The sequence below is a fragment of the Lissotriton vulgaris genome, chromosome 2_1, assembly GCF_964263255.1.
Source record: "Lissotriton vulgaris chromosome 2_1, aLisVul1.2, whole genome shotgun sequence".
Lineage (NCBI taxonomy): Eukaryota > Metazoa > Chordata > Amphibia > Caudata > Salamandridae > Lissotriton > Lissotriton vulgaris.
The window spans coordinates 164,951,446-164,966,094 of record NC_141687.1 but is presented as its reverse complement, the minus strand read 5'-3'; the positions used below and the strand labels follow the sequence as shown (position 1 = coordinate 164,966,094).

At 51.8% G+C, this 14,649-nt stretch overlaps 1 protein-coding gene across 1 annotated transcript in view; it reads right to left on the bottom strand.

Moving 5' to 3' along the window:
- The window catches only part of TSPOAP1 (TSPO associated protein 1), a 2,768,302-nt gene that overhangs the window by 158,335 nt on the left and 2,595,318 nt on the right, over nucleotides 1-14,649 (bottom strand). The window lies entirely within an intron of this gene.

The window sequence follows — 14,649 nt, the reverse complement described above, 5'->3', positions numbered from 1 at the left end:
GGGGGCAAAGGAGAGAACAGAAGGAGACAAAGGCACAGAATCATGGGGGCAGCGAAGGGGATAGAGGGAGAAAAAGGCACTGAGTCACAGGTCAGCGAAGGGGACAGAAGGAGATAAAAGGCACAGAATCACGGGGGCAGTGAAGGGGACAGAAGGATAAAAAAGGCACAGAATCACAGCGGCAGCGAAGGGGACAGGAGAAAAAAAGGCACAGAATCACGGGGGCAGCAAAGGGGACCGAAGAAAAAAGGCACAGAATCACGGGGGCAACAAAGCGGAGACAGACAACAGCAGTCACGGACACCAAGAGAGTGCAATGCAACGGAATGACAAATGACAAACAAACCTAAGGCCTACCACTGGCCACCAGGGATGAGGCGCAGGTGGTAGTCTGGGGGTGGTGGAGGGCCTCAAACTTCCTCAGCAGCGGCAGCTGGGGCAGGGACAAGAGGTGGTGCTGTGAGGAGGGGGTGCGACCTACCTGGTAGGGTCAAGGGTCACTGTCCTCACCGCGCAGCGGCTGCACTTTATGGGGAGGTGGAAGGGAGGAGAAGTTGGGAGATGGAGGCAGGAGGCAGGGGTAGCGAATGGGCAGTTAGGGGGTGGGGCTGCACAGAATCACAGGGACAAAAGGAGAAAAAAGGCACAGAATCACGGGGCAGAAAGAGAAAAAAAGGCAGAGAATCATGGCGGCACAAGGAGAAAAAAGGCACAGAATCACGGGGGCAGAGGAGAGAAAAGGCACAGAATCATGGGGGCAGAAGGAGAAAAAAGGCACAGAATCACGGGGGCAGAAGGAGAAAAAAAGCATAGATTCACGGGGGCAGAAGGAGAAAGGGGGCAGAAGGAGAAAGAAGGCACAGAATCACGGGGGCAGAAGGAGAAAAAAGGCACAGATTCACGGGGGCAGAAGGAGAAAAAGACACAGAATCCCCGGAGCAGGGAAGGGGAAAAAAGGCACAGAATCACGGGGGCAGAAGGAGAAAGAAGGCACAGAATCACGCGGGCAGAAGGAGAAAAAAGGCACAGAATCACGGGGGCAGAAGGAGAAAAGAAGGCACGGAATTACAGGGGCAGCGAAGGGGAAAAAAGGCACAGAATCATGGGGGCAACAAAGGGGACAGAAGGAGAAAACGGCACAGAATCACGGGGGCAGCGAAGGGGACAGAAGGAGAAAAAGGCACATTATCACGAGGGCAAAGAAGGGGGCAGAAGGAGAAAAAAAGTCACAGAATCACGAGGGCAATGAAGGGGGCAGAAGGAGAAAAAAGGCACTAAATCACGGGGGCAACGAAGGGGACAAGAGAAAAAAGGCACAGAATCACAGGGGCAGAAGGAGAAAAAAGGCACAGAATCACGGGGCAATGAAGGGGGCAGAAGGAGAAAAAAAGGTGCAGAATGACGGGGCAGAAGGAGAAAAAAGGCACAGAATCACGGGGGCAATGAGGGGGCAGAAGGATAAAAAAAGGCACAGAATCACGGGTTCCGATTGACATAGGGAGAGAGACTCGGTGGCACATTGCTGCCCTCACACCTTCTCTGGAATTCATGAGAGAGATTTGGCTGATTTCTGCTTAGAATTTTTATGCTACTTCAAAGACTTGCTGAAGAATTCAACTGAGACAATGATCTGCAGTGGGAGAGACTTTTGATGTGGGAACAGGATGTTCCTTTTTACTACGACCAGCCACGAAGTGCAGTCTTCCGATGTTTGGCGACATACAGCTTCGCCTCATGGTCCTGTACAGCCTTCCGATTAATCTGAGTGCAGTTTAGGATATGTCACAGACATCTATGCGTGACAGTAACTACACATCTTGAACCATGTTGTCTTAGGGGTGATATTTTCCTTGTAGAATGGTAAAAGTTTGCTGAAAAGGTTCTTGAAAAGACAAAGGAGTAAGTCAAGATCTGTGTCTGAAGGTACAGAAAGAAAGGAACTGATTTCAGCACGATTACATGTACAAATGGTGCTTATATGTGGCCCTGCTCATCACTTCTGGATCGAACCAACATCGGTGTGGAGCTACACGCCGTAAACTGCCAGCATGCATGCAGGAGTATTGCTTTAAAGTTTACAGATCGGGGGGAGTGGCCAAGCAGCATGGCCGACAGGACGTAAGCTCCTTCGGCTCCCGTCGAGCCAGCATAATAATCCTGAATAAAATCCTTCTCGGGGGTTCTCAGACCGAGAAAAAGGGGTCCACAAGTCCCGGTTCCATAGGGGCACATCCTGCTGCGGGATTCGCCTGCCCGCTGGACGAGGAGCGGGGGCGGCAGCTCGAGCTAAGTGACGACGGGGCCGGCATCACGCGAGGCCGGGGACGTCGGGCACTAGCGCGACGGAGGAGGTGGCGACGGAGGTGGCCCGTGCTTTGGGCGCCCACTGCCATCGGGGCCTCCGAGTTGAGGGGGGACAGCAACACAGCACAGAGGCCCACTGCCACCCGGGGTCCTCTGGCGTGGAGACGATCGTGTGCGGCCCTATTGAGCCCCGCGGTGGGGGACGGGCGCAACCGCTGGAGAGGAGGGGAATCACGCGAGGCCGGGGACTGTGGCCTACCTTAGCGTGACGGAGGCGGCCCGTGCTTGAGCCGCCCACTGCCATCGGGGCCGCAATGTTGTGGGGGACATCAGTGCAGGAGAGAGGCTGCTGCCACCCTGGGCCCTGGCGTGGAGAAGATCGCCTGCGACCCTATTGAGCCCCGCGGTGGTGAACCAGCGCAACTGCAGCAGCGGCCTGCGCCAGAGCGGAGGGGGCGACTCGCACTCCCGGCGCTCCTCGGGCCTGAGAGACGCACCAGTTGAAGAGGGGAGCCTCCTGTGTGACCCGGAGCTCCGGGGACACATTGGGCCTGGAGGCGGATACCATCGGTGTGGAGGGTGAGCCCAGCGGCCTGCATTGTTGAGGCGGGAGCGCTCTGCCCTTCATGTACCCGTGCCTGCAGAGAGGTTGCCAGCGGGGGAGGCGCCACTGCCATGGGTGGCCTCCCGGGGTTCGAGGACCGTGAGCATGCCACCGGGGCCCTACAGGGACACTTCCCCGGTAATGGACTAGGCCGGGTCTGCGGTCTGCGCTGTTGGGGCGGAGACGTCCTGAGAACTGGGTGCCCCGTGCAGCTGGCGCCCGGGGGGATTGAAGGAACATTGAGGGTGGCGCCTGCTGTCATCAGGGGGCCCTCCGAGTGGTGCACTGAGCCCGCGGCCCGTCGAGCCCTGCAGGAGTGGGTTTGAGGTGACGAGTGGGGCTGAAACTGAGGCCTCCCCGGGAGGGGCATTGGACCGGAGCCAGGTCGTGGCGTGGGAGGAGGTGGCAGACGCTGTGACTTCCCTTGGGGAAGCCGGGGCCTCGTACTGCTTCTGAACTTTGCATGCGGCCCACGAGGAGGGGCGGTAGGACCTGAGGAGTGGTGAGGAAAGAGTGGTGACACCTGGGGCTGGCCTATGGACCTGGCCTTTCTGCAGCATTAAAGCGGGGCCTACTCTCCTTGGGGGTACGCTGCGGCTGCATTGAGACCGGCCGGGTGGAGCTTTGGACATTGTGACCCGGTACCGTGGGATTTTATTGCATGGGCCGAGCCTCTTGAAGACGACGCAGTGGTGAGTCTGTGCTGGTGTTGTGGGGAGCCGCAGCCAGGGAGTCAGTCGCGGAACACGCACATCCTCACAAGCCTTTGAGTGAGTCGGCTTAGGGACACTTCTGCTACCCGGACGCCCAGATGGGGCTCTGTTGGGCAACTGCAATGCGTAAAGATAAGATGCCCGCGCCTCTCAGCCAAACACCTTAAAGCAGTACACCACTCAGCTACAACCCTTGCAGCGGATCACGCGTCAGTCGGGGCAGGACGAGGGGAGTGAGCAATGCCGAGCGCTTTCTGGAGCATTGGATCCGTACAACACTCTGCCCCATGGGTTTGTCTGAGGTCTTTGTCATTGAGCGCGCTAATAGCGTGTTGGTTCCGCCCCCGAGGCCGGTGCCCCTCCGCGTGCCCTCATCGCGAAGATCCTTAATTATCGGGACAGAGACTGCATCCTGAGGGCGGCAAGGGAAACGGCAAACCTTACTTTTGAGAACGCCAAGGTCTCCATTTACCCAGATTACACCCACCAAGTGTAGGAGCAGCGGAAGTCCTTCTTGTCAGTCGATTGGTTGACATGTAAAGTCAGTGGACAGCTCGTAGTAACAACACTAAAATAGGACTGATTTCATTTTGTCCTTGAATTGGGACTTTGTGAATATTTTACTGCTTCTTGTCAGTCAAACAGAAGCTTCGGGAGCTACACCTACAGTACATGTTGCTCTACCCGGCGAAGCTTAAGGTTATATCCCAGGGGAAGGCGCATTTCTTTGAAGCCCCGGAAGAGGTATGGTAGTGGCTAGAGATCCAGGGGGATGCCCTCCCCCCAGGTGAACGAGGGGCACCCCGAAGTGCTTGGGGGACACGACCATCGAGGAGGCACAATAACAGACGCAGGCATTTGTGGGACACAGTTGACCGCGAGGAGGGGCGTCGTGTCACGGTGGGAGACGATGGGGCCCTCTGCCTAGAATTGGCTGAGGGCCTTCCGGCGCCCTCGGTGCCACCCCCTCGGGAGGAGGTACTGGTCCCAGACGCTCTGCAGCCCACTACAGACACTCTCCCGCCTACTATTTTTTTTGAAATTATATTTTTATTGCAGAGTTATAAACCACAGGATAACAGTGAACAGCCAGCACACTCGTGGCCCCCCCCGTCCAATGACAATTCACAGTGGTACACAGCCATTTAGCCCGCATCCCGGAGGCCGGGCGGCATGTCACTTCGCTCGAAAGGAACACAACACAGTGTACGTCCCATTGGGACCCTGGCGACAGATCGTTTTGCGTATCTGCTTTTACCCCCCCGCCCGCAACAACATTCCCGTCAGCCATCTCCGTGCAGGTAATGAGATCGCCCCTGTCGGGGCCCACTCTAGGCTATGCGGCCTACTTACCAGGCCGTTCCACCCATTCAGTCGATCCACCACTCAATGCCCCCTGTCCCAGTGGGTCCTAGGTCCCAGCCCGCAACCCTCCAATGGCTTCCGGCCCTCCCCAACCCCCCCACAACTAACCCCCCCAACTCCCCCCCCCCCCCCCCCCCCGGGCAACTGCTAAGGTGCGCGTATGGCTCCGCTGAACTGGATGGGTCCAATACAGTGCGTGGTTCCGTATTCTCGTATATGCCCCGTGGGGTCCAGCGGATCAGTTCTCGCCGTCTTCATCCTCAACCAAAGCATCACGCAAAGCCTGTACCACTATCTCCCATGCACGCGCCGCATCCAACACCTTCTCATTCCCCAACTTTACCGCTTGCTTCATCCGGAGCACGCTCTCACAGTCAGACCACCGCAGCAACTCACTCTTCCATCTACGCAGTGAGGGACCGCCCCTAGACTTCCAGTGCCACGATATTTCCCTCTGTGCCAATATCAGAGCCAGATCTATGAATTTGCTTGTCACCTTGGTGCGCTTAGTATGCGGGAACCAAAGCAACAGGCACGCTGCCATGTCGAATTCTACCTCCCTGTCGGTCACTTCATTCAGGAGTTCCCCTACCTCTGCCCAATAGGTTCCCAGTTGTGGACACCCCCAAAACAAGTGGTCCATATCCGCCCCTGGGGACGAGCACCGGGGGCAACAGGCATCCAGCACCCGAAAGTACCGTTGCAATTTCTCTGGGGTCAAGTAGGCCCTATGAAGCACATAGAAATGGACCTGCTGAAAGCGGGCGTTCCTGGTGCCCTTCCACGTGCGTCGCAGGATGTGGCCCCATGCCGTATCCGGTATGGGCCGACCAACACTCACCTCCCATTTAGCTTTGAGCCCATGGAGCGGTTCCAGCCCTTCTGTCAGCATCCTATTATGGAGGCATGTCACAGCTTTAAATGTGCCAGCCGCCATCACCACATACTGGCACGCCATGGTCGTCTTGGGCTCCAGGAGCCCCTCTCTCCAATGCTTTTGTATGGCCGCCACCACCGCCGCGTGCAGGAGGAAGCCCCCCTCAGGCAGGCCAAACTGGTCCCGGAGCACGTCAAACGGCGCCAGAGCCCCATCTATGTACAGATCACCCACCACCTGCAACCCCGCCTCTTCCCAACCCAACAACGGGGACCAATCTCCTCCGTGCGGCAAAGCCGTCAACATCCCGATCGGAATCTCCGGGGCGTAAGGCCTTGATGCCCGCGCTCTCCGAAGGCTCCTTTGCCAGCACAGCCGGAGCGTCCGCTCCTCCATGGAGAGGGCCCGCAGCTCGAGCCGTTGCTGCATGACGATGTACGACAGCACGTGGCGCTGTATCCCCCGATCCCGGTCGTCCTCCGGCCCCCGGAACACCCTGGCCACGTTCTGTGTAAGGACCTGCAGCTGCGCCGCTAGGTAGTACAGTTCTAGGTCGGGCACAGCCATGCCCCCTTCCATCTTGGGGCGAAGTAACGTGCTCAAGGCTATTCTGCGACGGCCATGCCCCCAGAGAAAGCCAGTAATCATAGACCGCAGTTCCCTAAACACCCCCTGAGGAATCCATACAGGTAGCGTTCGGAAATAGTAAAGGAAGCGGGGGAGCGCCACCATTTTCAGCAGTGCTATCCTGCCCAGGACTGTCAGCGGGAGGGTCGACCAGAAAGACAGGCTGCCCCGCAGTGATCGAACACAACGGCCAATGTTACCCTCCAAAAGGTCAGCAGCCGAGTGGTAGATGCGGACACCCAAGTAGGTGATGCAAGAGGGTTCCCATGCCACACCCAAGTCGCTGTCGGGGGCCGGCGATCCCGCCCTCAGCGGGAACACGCAAGTCTTCGCCCAGTTGACCTTAAGGCCCGAAAGCCGGCCGAATTCGGACAGCAGAGCCATCGCTCCAACCAGGGCCCCCGAGGTATCAGCCAGATACAGGAGTAGGTCATCCGCATAAAGCGAAATATGATGCCACTGTCCATCACCCTCTATACCCGAGTATCGGTCGCCCGACCTCGCATGGACCGCCAAGGGTTCCATCGCCAGGGCAAACAACATAGGGGAGAGAGAGCACCCCTGTCGCGTTCCCCTGCTCACCGGGTACGCCGCTGAGACCAAACCGCCCAAACGAACTCTCGCCGTCGCTGAATTATACAAGACCCTCGTCCACCTTCGAAACCCGTCACCCATGCCAAACCTCTCCAGCACTCCATCCAAGAAGGGCCATTCCAAGCTATCAAAGGCCTTCTCGATATCCACGGACAGAACCGCCGGCGCTCCTTCCCCACCCAAGATGGCGTCCATTATTCCCACCAGGCGGCGAATATTCATCGCCGTGCTCCTCGTGGGTATAAACCCGGCCTGATCCCTGTGTACCAGGCCTGTCATGTGCGGAGCCAGTCTAGTGGCGAGGATGCGACTCAGGATCTTATAGTCCACCGTCAACATGGACAGCGGGCGATAAGACCTCACGTCCGCGGCATCCCGGCCAGGCTTGAGGAGCGGCACTATCAAGGTCTCCCGCATGGAGCCAGGCAAGGCCCCCTTCTCGAAGGCTTCCGTGTACACCACCAGCAGCCTGGGCGCCAGAACGTCCACATAGTGCTGATAAAACTCGATCGGCAGTCCGTCCACCCCGGGCGTCTTGTTACGGGCCATATGTTTGATAGCCATTCGGATTTCCGTAATGAGGAAAATTAAATTTTGGCCATGTTGTGTTCCCTAGCGCGTACCCCACCGACTCCATGTACCAGCTTACAGTGCATGTAACTTCCCTCCAGTGCCAGCTATGAAGACGCAAATACATTTGCGTCCACCGTCAACTTGTCCTCTTTCAGATCCACCATGAATGGATTATATAGCCCGTTCCTAAGTATGCTATGCCACCGTCTTTTTGTAGTACACTTTTCACTTTTTCCTGCTCTAGCCAGAGTAGGCCCTGAATTCCTGCCATCTGAACCTCTTTTGTGGCTCCTGGCTCTGCCCAGGCTACCTCTGTACTCATGAACTCTGTCCTACTTTCAGCGCGGCCCCTCGCGCTCAGCTCAAGCCTGCTTTCTGCCAAGACTGACTATAACCTTCGAGTTATCTGTTCCGCTCCCCGAGAATACATTCCTGCCTACTAGATCCTGTAAACATCCTCTCCCGCTGCAGAGCCAAAAGGGCCGACCTGTCTCAATGCAAGTAATTCATAGCCTCCGTTGCCATGCTTCCATGGAAGGCCCCGTGCCCCCACGCTTCACATGTAGACACTCAGGCGCTCATACACGCATCCACAGTTAGCATAGAATAGCCTCTACCCTAGAGACCTTTCCGCCCAGATAGTATAGTTCCTAAACATCAGATATCAGATATGATAGAAGTACAAGTTGATCTGACATGCCAGACTTCTGTCTCTTTCCGTCAGTGTAAATGTCAAGACCCCTGCACCCCGTCAATCACACGTCATGCAGCTGCGCGCGCATCCAAGCTTCCGATTTCTGCTGACATTGCAACATTCTGTTAGCACCACCCCTTGGTGCCACCCACTTGCGTCACCTATCAGTGACGTTTCTAGCACACACCTCTAGTTCACGCCTAGTTTACGCCTCTTGATGATGTATTGGTACCACGTGTATACTGTTATCTTGTCTTCTCTCAGCTGTTACGCCTCTTACATTGAACCTTATGATGTAAATCAAGTATATAAGCTATGTATTGTCAATAAACGAGAGCGCGCTCATCTATCCCTTCTGACACCCCTTTGGTGGTCAGAACATGATATTCTGATTCCTTTATGAGGAATAAAACCCTTAGAAACTCTAACACCACGGACTCTGTTTTCTTTCCTTCTGATTGAGTTATCATTGATTAAGTACTTACCTGCATAGAAATTAAGAGAGTAAATTAATTATTTACGTCATTTTGGCGCCCGAACAGGGACCCCTCCCCCACCTCACGCGCCGGTAGGTGCGTTGCAATCCGTGTCCCCTGCCATCAGTTAGACGGACTACACGTGTACTGGCAGGATTTCCTGCATCCCCCTCTGACCCACGGAGGTGACGAAGACTGCGATCAGTGCCCAGACGAGGCGGTGAGGAGTGCGGAGGATCCCGACCAGAGCCCAGCCGAAAGAAGCAAGGTCCGAGGTGTGAAGAGGCCCACCAGTTTTCCGAAGTTTTCCGAAGTTCTCCGAAGTTTTCCGAAGTTCCGAGTCGAGTCCAGTCGAGTTTTCCGAGGCCTTCTGTTTCCGTGCTTCCCGGTGAGTACCATTACTGGGTCGTATCTAGACGGGTTTGGGTACGCAAGTCCGGTCTGCACTGTTTTTTAGGCAGTGTATCTGTACTGTTTAGCAGTATATCAAGTGTTCCGAATTTCTGCACTGTTACACCAGTGTATCCGTACTGTTGAGCGGTACATTCAGTGTAGGGGTAGTTAGCTATGTCTTCAATGTTTTTATGTGATTAATGTTGTGGTATGAATGTGACTGTTTTATTGTGTATTATTGTATTTCTTGTATCAACTAGCAACTCGTATCAAGGAATAAAGATCTAGCGTTCAGTAAATAGTAAGCAGGATGCCGTTCCTGAGCAAGTTAAAACAGATCGGAACTAGGAAAGGGTTACTAGAGGAAGAAATTCCTATCCCCCCTAGGGACACTCCAGGCAATTTTATGTATCAAAAACACGGCATAGATGCCATATTATATCTAGATTTATGGGCCGATTACACCAAGCACCTAGACGAAAGACACAGATGGCCTGTTACCGGAACGTGGGATGCCGAGTGCATCATGAGGGTAGAAGAAGCATTATGGAAAAAGAAAGCTAGGCAATCCCAGAAGGACGCCATAGAATTTTGGCGTAAGGAATCACGTAAGCGTGCTGACAAAGCACTCCGTAGAGAAGACAGACTTAAAGAATCAGATAAAGAGCGAGAAAACGAATTAGTTACTGAAGGGATCCGAGTGAAAACAGAACAAATAGACCGTGCCCGAAATAATCTTGTAAACGGTATGTATCTTGCAGCAGATGGCACATCTGAAACTGAATCAGAAATACCGAAAAACTTACCAACACCATTAGTTCCAACTAAAGTAATGCATAAAACTACTAAAGACATATTCCTGAATTCATATCTGGAGGATGTAGCACCAGCTTACACCAATCTGCCTGTTCGTGCCCTGCCTACTGACAGGGATGGGGGTGGCACTGCGCCCCCAGATAATGTTCCGCCGGTACCACGACAGACCTCCCCTGTTCCGCCAGCTCCGCCACTTCCCCCCCTCAAAACGGACCTACCGAAACCAGTACTACCTGATCTTACTAAACGACAAATTCAAGTCCAAATTCAGACTCCGCGAAGAGATAATGCCCAAGCATCCGCCTCAGGAGGTGCGACAGCGGGTCTACAGACCCCGCCACCGACACACAGATTGCATTTAAGGGACACGCAGAATCCTTTCCAGTCTCCCTACTCAGCCCGGCTTGACGCATTCAAAGATAGGATGTCAGTTTGTAGATATGATCCAGTACCCGGAAAAGACGATCTAATGGTATTAGCATCACTCCGATTGAGATCTGCCACCGATAACTTGCTATGCTATGGAGGAATGCAGGAAATTCTCGACAGACTATATAAGTTCGTACGGACAGGGAAGGACCCCGAAAGTGTCAAAGCTGCCCTGCATAAACAGAAAGTTGGCATCCAAGCACAGATATTACGATTTTTCATAAATTGTGTGATAAGAGAACGAGACAGGCCCGAGACAGATCAAAGTGAGTTAGACGCATTAAACAAGTGGGGTCAAAGTATAGCAGACGCAAAACATGACAAGGGGACTTGCATAGCCACTATGTCCCAGAAAATTAGAAAGGCAGTATTAACTGCACATCAGGAAGGAAATGATAAAACTTCCTCCGAGGAGGAAGATGAAGATGAAACATCAGGAAAGTCTACAGATATAATAGCGTATGTAGGTAAGGGAAATTACCTCAGGAAAGGCATCCGTCCGGAGAGCAAGAGAGCCCTTTTCTCTGCTTTAACAAATCCGAATTCTTCAGAACATCAGTTCCAGGAAACTGATAAAAGGCTTCGAGATCGAGTAGGGTACCATGTACTCAATTCTATGGATGAACAGGAACTAGCCCGGTCAGCCGTGTTGTGGGCCGAAAACCCAGACATATATAATGATGACACGTTAGTGCAGACATTCTTGAACCTTTCCCCGGAAGAGCAGAAAATAGCAGGTGTATACATGATTCAGCACCTCCTCATCAAGTTCAGAAACCATCATTCTGATCCAGGTCCCTTACACGAAACATTAGAAGCACTACTCATGGATAGATGGAGAGGTTTTAGTACCAAATTAATACAAATAATTCTAGAACAACGACGTAAGTATAACACCTTCCTGAGCTCTGAATATGTTCCCGCCCCGCCTCCAGAAAGAAAAACGTACCACATGCAATGCGGTGGTGGCATTGAAAGCCAGAATCCCTTACGAGAAGTACATCCAGTTATGGGTGAGGATCGTACCCTGAAACGTGTGTATGTTCACACACCACTGACTAAGTTAGAACTATTAGAAATGAAGAAATTAGTTCCGTGCCATGATAAAGACCCTGCAGGTTTTCACAGAGAGCTTAAAGACATGTTACTGATGGGAGATTACACGTATGATGATATTATGAAAATGTTAAAAGTACTGTTGCCCACGGGCATTTACGAGAAATTAAAGGAGAAGGACTGGGAAGTGGGAGAGTCAAAGATAGCATGGGCAGAAATAGAAGACGAAGAAAAGAAACGAGTCCCAGGGGTAGGCCTTGGGGATCTGACTAAAGCATTACCAGGTTTAATAGTACAGGTTCTGCCAAGATTATTGACAACTAGAAAGGAAGATTGGGACGCAATCTCGTCCTGCAAACAGAAACAAGATGAAGATACTAGTGACTTTTATTCAAGATTCGAGAAATGTTTCATTATCAATAGCGGCCTAAAAACTAGTAGCGAGTCATATCCACACCTTTTTGTAACAAAATTAGTAGAGAACGCCCTACCCCTAGTTAAAAATAGAGTGTACAAGGTTGAAAGTACTTGGCAGGCAAATACGCCATCACAGATGTTACAAATGTTACAATATCACCAGAATAGAATTAGGGAAGAACAAGACCAGGAACAGAAACGTATGAAAGACACGAAAATGAAAATGTTAGTAGCTCAGACAATTCCAGCCGAGGGTCATAGAAAAGGTGGGGCCCAGACCAATCATTCTGCCGCTCCCGTTAAAGGAACATGTAATTATTGCAAGCAGCCAGGTCACTACGTACATGAATGTCCAGTCCTGAAACATAACATCGAGACAGGTAAAACTAAAGAAAGACCGCGTCCGCCTAGACATGAACAGGGTCATCAACAGACCTCACAGAACGAACAGCCAATGCAGAATACACAGCCTATGCATGATCAGTCCCATACAGTACAGACAGTAGCAGTACCGCAGCCACAGCATGCTCAGACACAGCCCGCTGCCGCAACCCGACAAGTATCACAACAGATGTACCAGTATGCCCAGTCGGCATATCCAGATTATCAGCGTTATACATGAAACAGCCTAGGGAGGGAAAGTGATTTGCCTCTTATTGAAATTCCTGTAGATCAAGAAGGTCCTTATGTACATAGTCACGTATTAGGAAAAGACAGAAAGTTTTTAATTGACACAGGGGCAAGTCGCACTACTATAAGTCATAATGAAGTTCCAGGGGCACCCCTCTCAGGCTCACAGAATGTTTCCCTTGGTTTTTCAGGACAGCCTATTGTAAATGAAGTATCAGAACCAGTACCACTAGCTGTGGGTCCATTATCTCGAGTTACAGATTTGTTACTTACGAAATCATGTCCCGAAAATCTGTTAGGAATTAAAACACTGAAGGCTCTAGGAGCTATAATTTGCTGTTCCCCGGAGGGAGTCAGACTCTTTCTACGGGATTTCAAGGGTCATTATGTTCTACGTGACTTTGATGTCAGACTGAAAAATGTACCAGATCACTTATGGGCAAAGGGCCCAGCTGATGTAGGTTGTATGCATATCACACCATACCGTGTTACACTCAAGACAGGAGTTGTTCTACCCAGAATCAGACAATACAAGTTACCACCCGATGCTGTAGTGGCTTTACTGAAAATCATTGAAGAGCTTATTGCCCAAGGAGTGGTCGTAGAGACCGACTCCAATATCTGTAATTCACCTATCATTCCAATTCTTAAACGTACAGACCGCAATGCACCGCCAGTATACCGGCTGGTGATTGATCTTCGAGAACTGAACAAATGCATTGTACCACAGTATCCTGTGGTCCCCGATATCTCCTCCCTGTTAACTGCTATTGATTCAGAAGCAACGTTCTTTACTGTAATCGATCTCAAGAACGCTTTCTTCAGTGTACCTATTGACCCGGAGAGCCAATATCTCTTCGGATTCAGTTTAAATGGACGAAGTTTCAAATTTTCCCGCGCACCTCAAGGATTTACAGAAAGCCCCAGCATCTATAGTCAAGCACTGAAAAGACAACTAGATTGTATCCAAATGCCAGTTAATACCGCTTTACTACAGTACGTCGATGATCTGCTGATCACCGCACGAAGTGAACCCGAATGTGAACAAGCATCTCTGATAGTTTTGCATTTCCTAGCCGACAAGGGACACAAGGTGTCTCCTTCGAAGCTACAATTCTGTGTTCAGCAAGTTGTGTACTTGGGTCACTTGCTGTCCAAAGTGGGGAGACAGCTCACTCCCGATCGCATTCAGTTAATTGTAAACATGTCACGACCCCAGACGCAAAAGGAAGTGCGGGCCTTCATAGGCCTCACCTCGTACTGCAGACAATGGATTCCCCAATATGCATTTCTAGCTAAACCACTCATCCAGTTAACGACACAGGAGGCAGCGACTTCGACTGTCCTCCCTTGGACTCAGGAACACACACAAGCCTTTGAGGAATTAAAGAAAGCTTTATGCCAAGCACCAGTTTTAGCAACACCATGTTACAGCAAACCGTTTACACTTTTTGTTACAGAACGTGACGGTACAGCATTGTCTGTCCTCACTCAAGATCAAGCAGGTTCACATAAGCCTTGCGCTTATTTTTCAAGCACATTGGATTCAGTAGCACAGGCACTCCCTGCATGTTTAAAGTCAGCGGCAGCAACAGCGTTAGCAATCAGACAAAGCGATTCAATTGTTCTAGGTCATCAGTTAACAGTACAAGTTCCACATTCTGTAGAGGTTCTGTTAAACAGAACCCAGACTCAACACTTGACTATAGCACGACTGACAGGTTACGAATTGACATTATTTCAGCCACACATAGAAATCAGACGCTGCAGTATCTTGAACCCAGCAACATTGTTACCTACAGTTATGACAGATCCAGCTCCACATGATTGTATAGAGATTATTAATGCGGTAACAAAGCCCAGACGAGATTTAACAGATGTTCCATTGACAAATCCAGACCTGACACTTTATGTGGATGGTTCATGCATGAGAACAAGTACAGGAGAGTTAGTGGCCGCATATGCAGTGACCACTGAAACTGAAGTTAAAGAAACACATCGTATTGATACATTGTCTGCTCAAGCGGCAGAGCTCATCGCTCTGACCCGAGCCTGTATTCTAGCGAAGAACAGAAATGTTA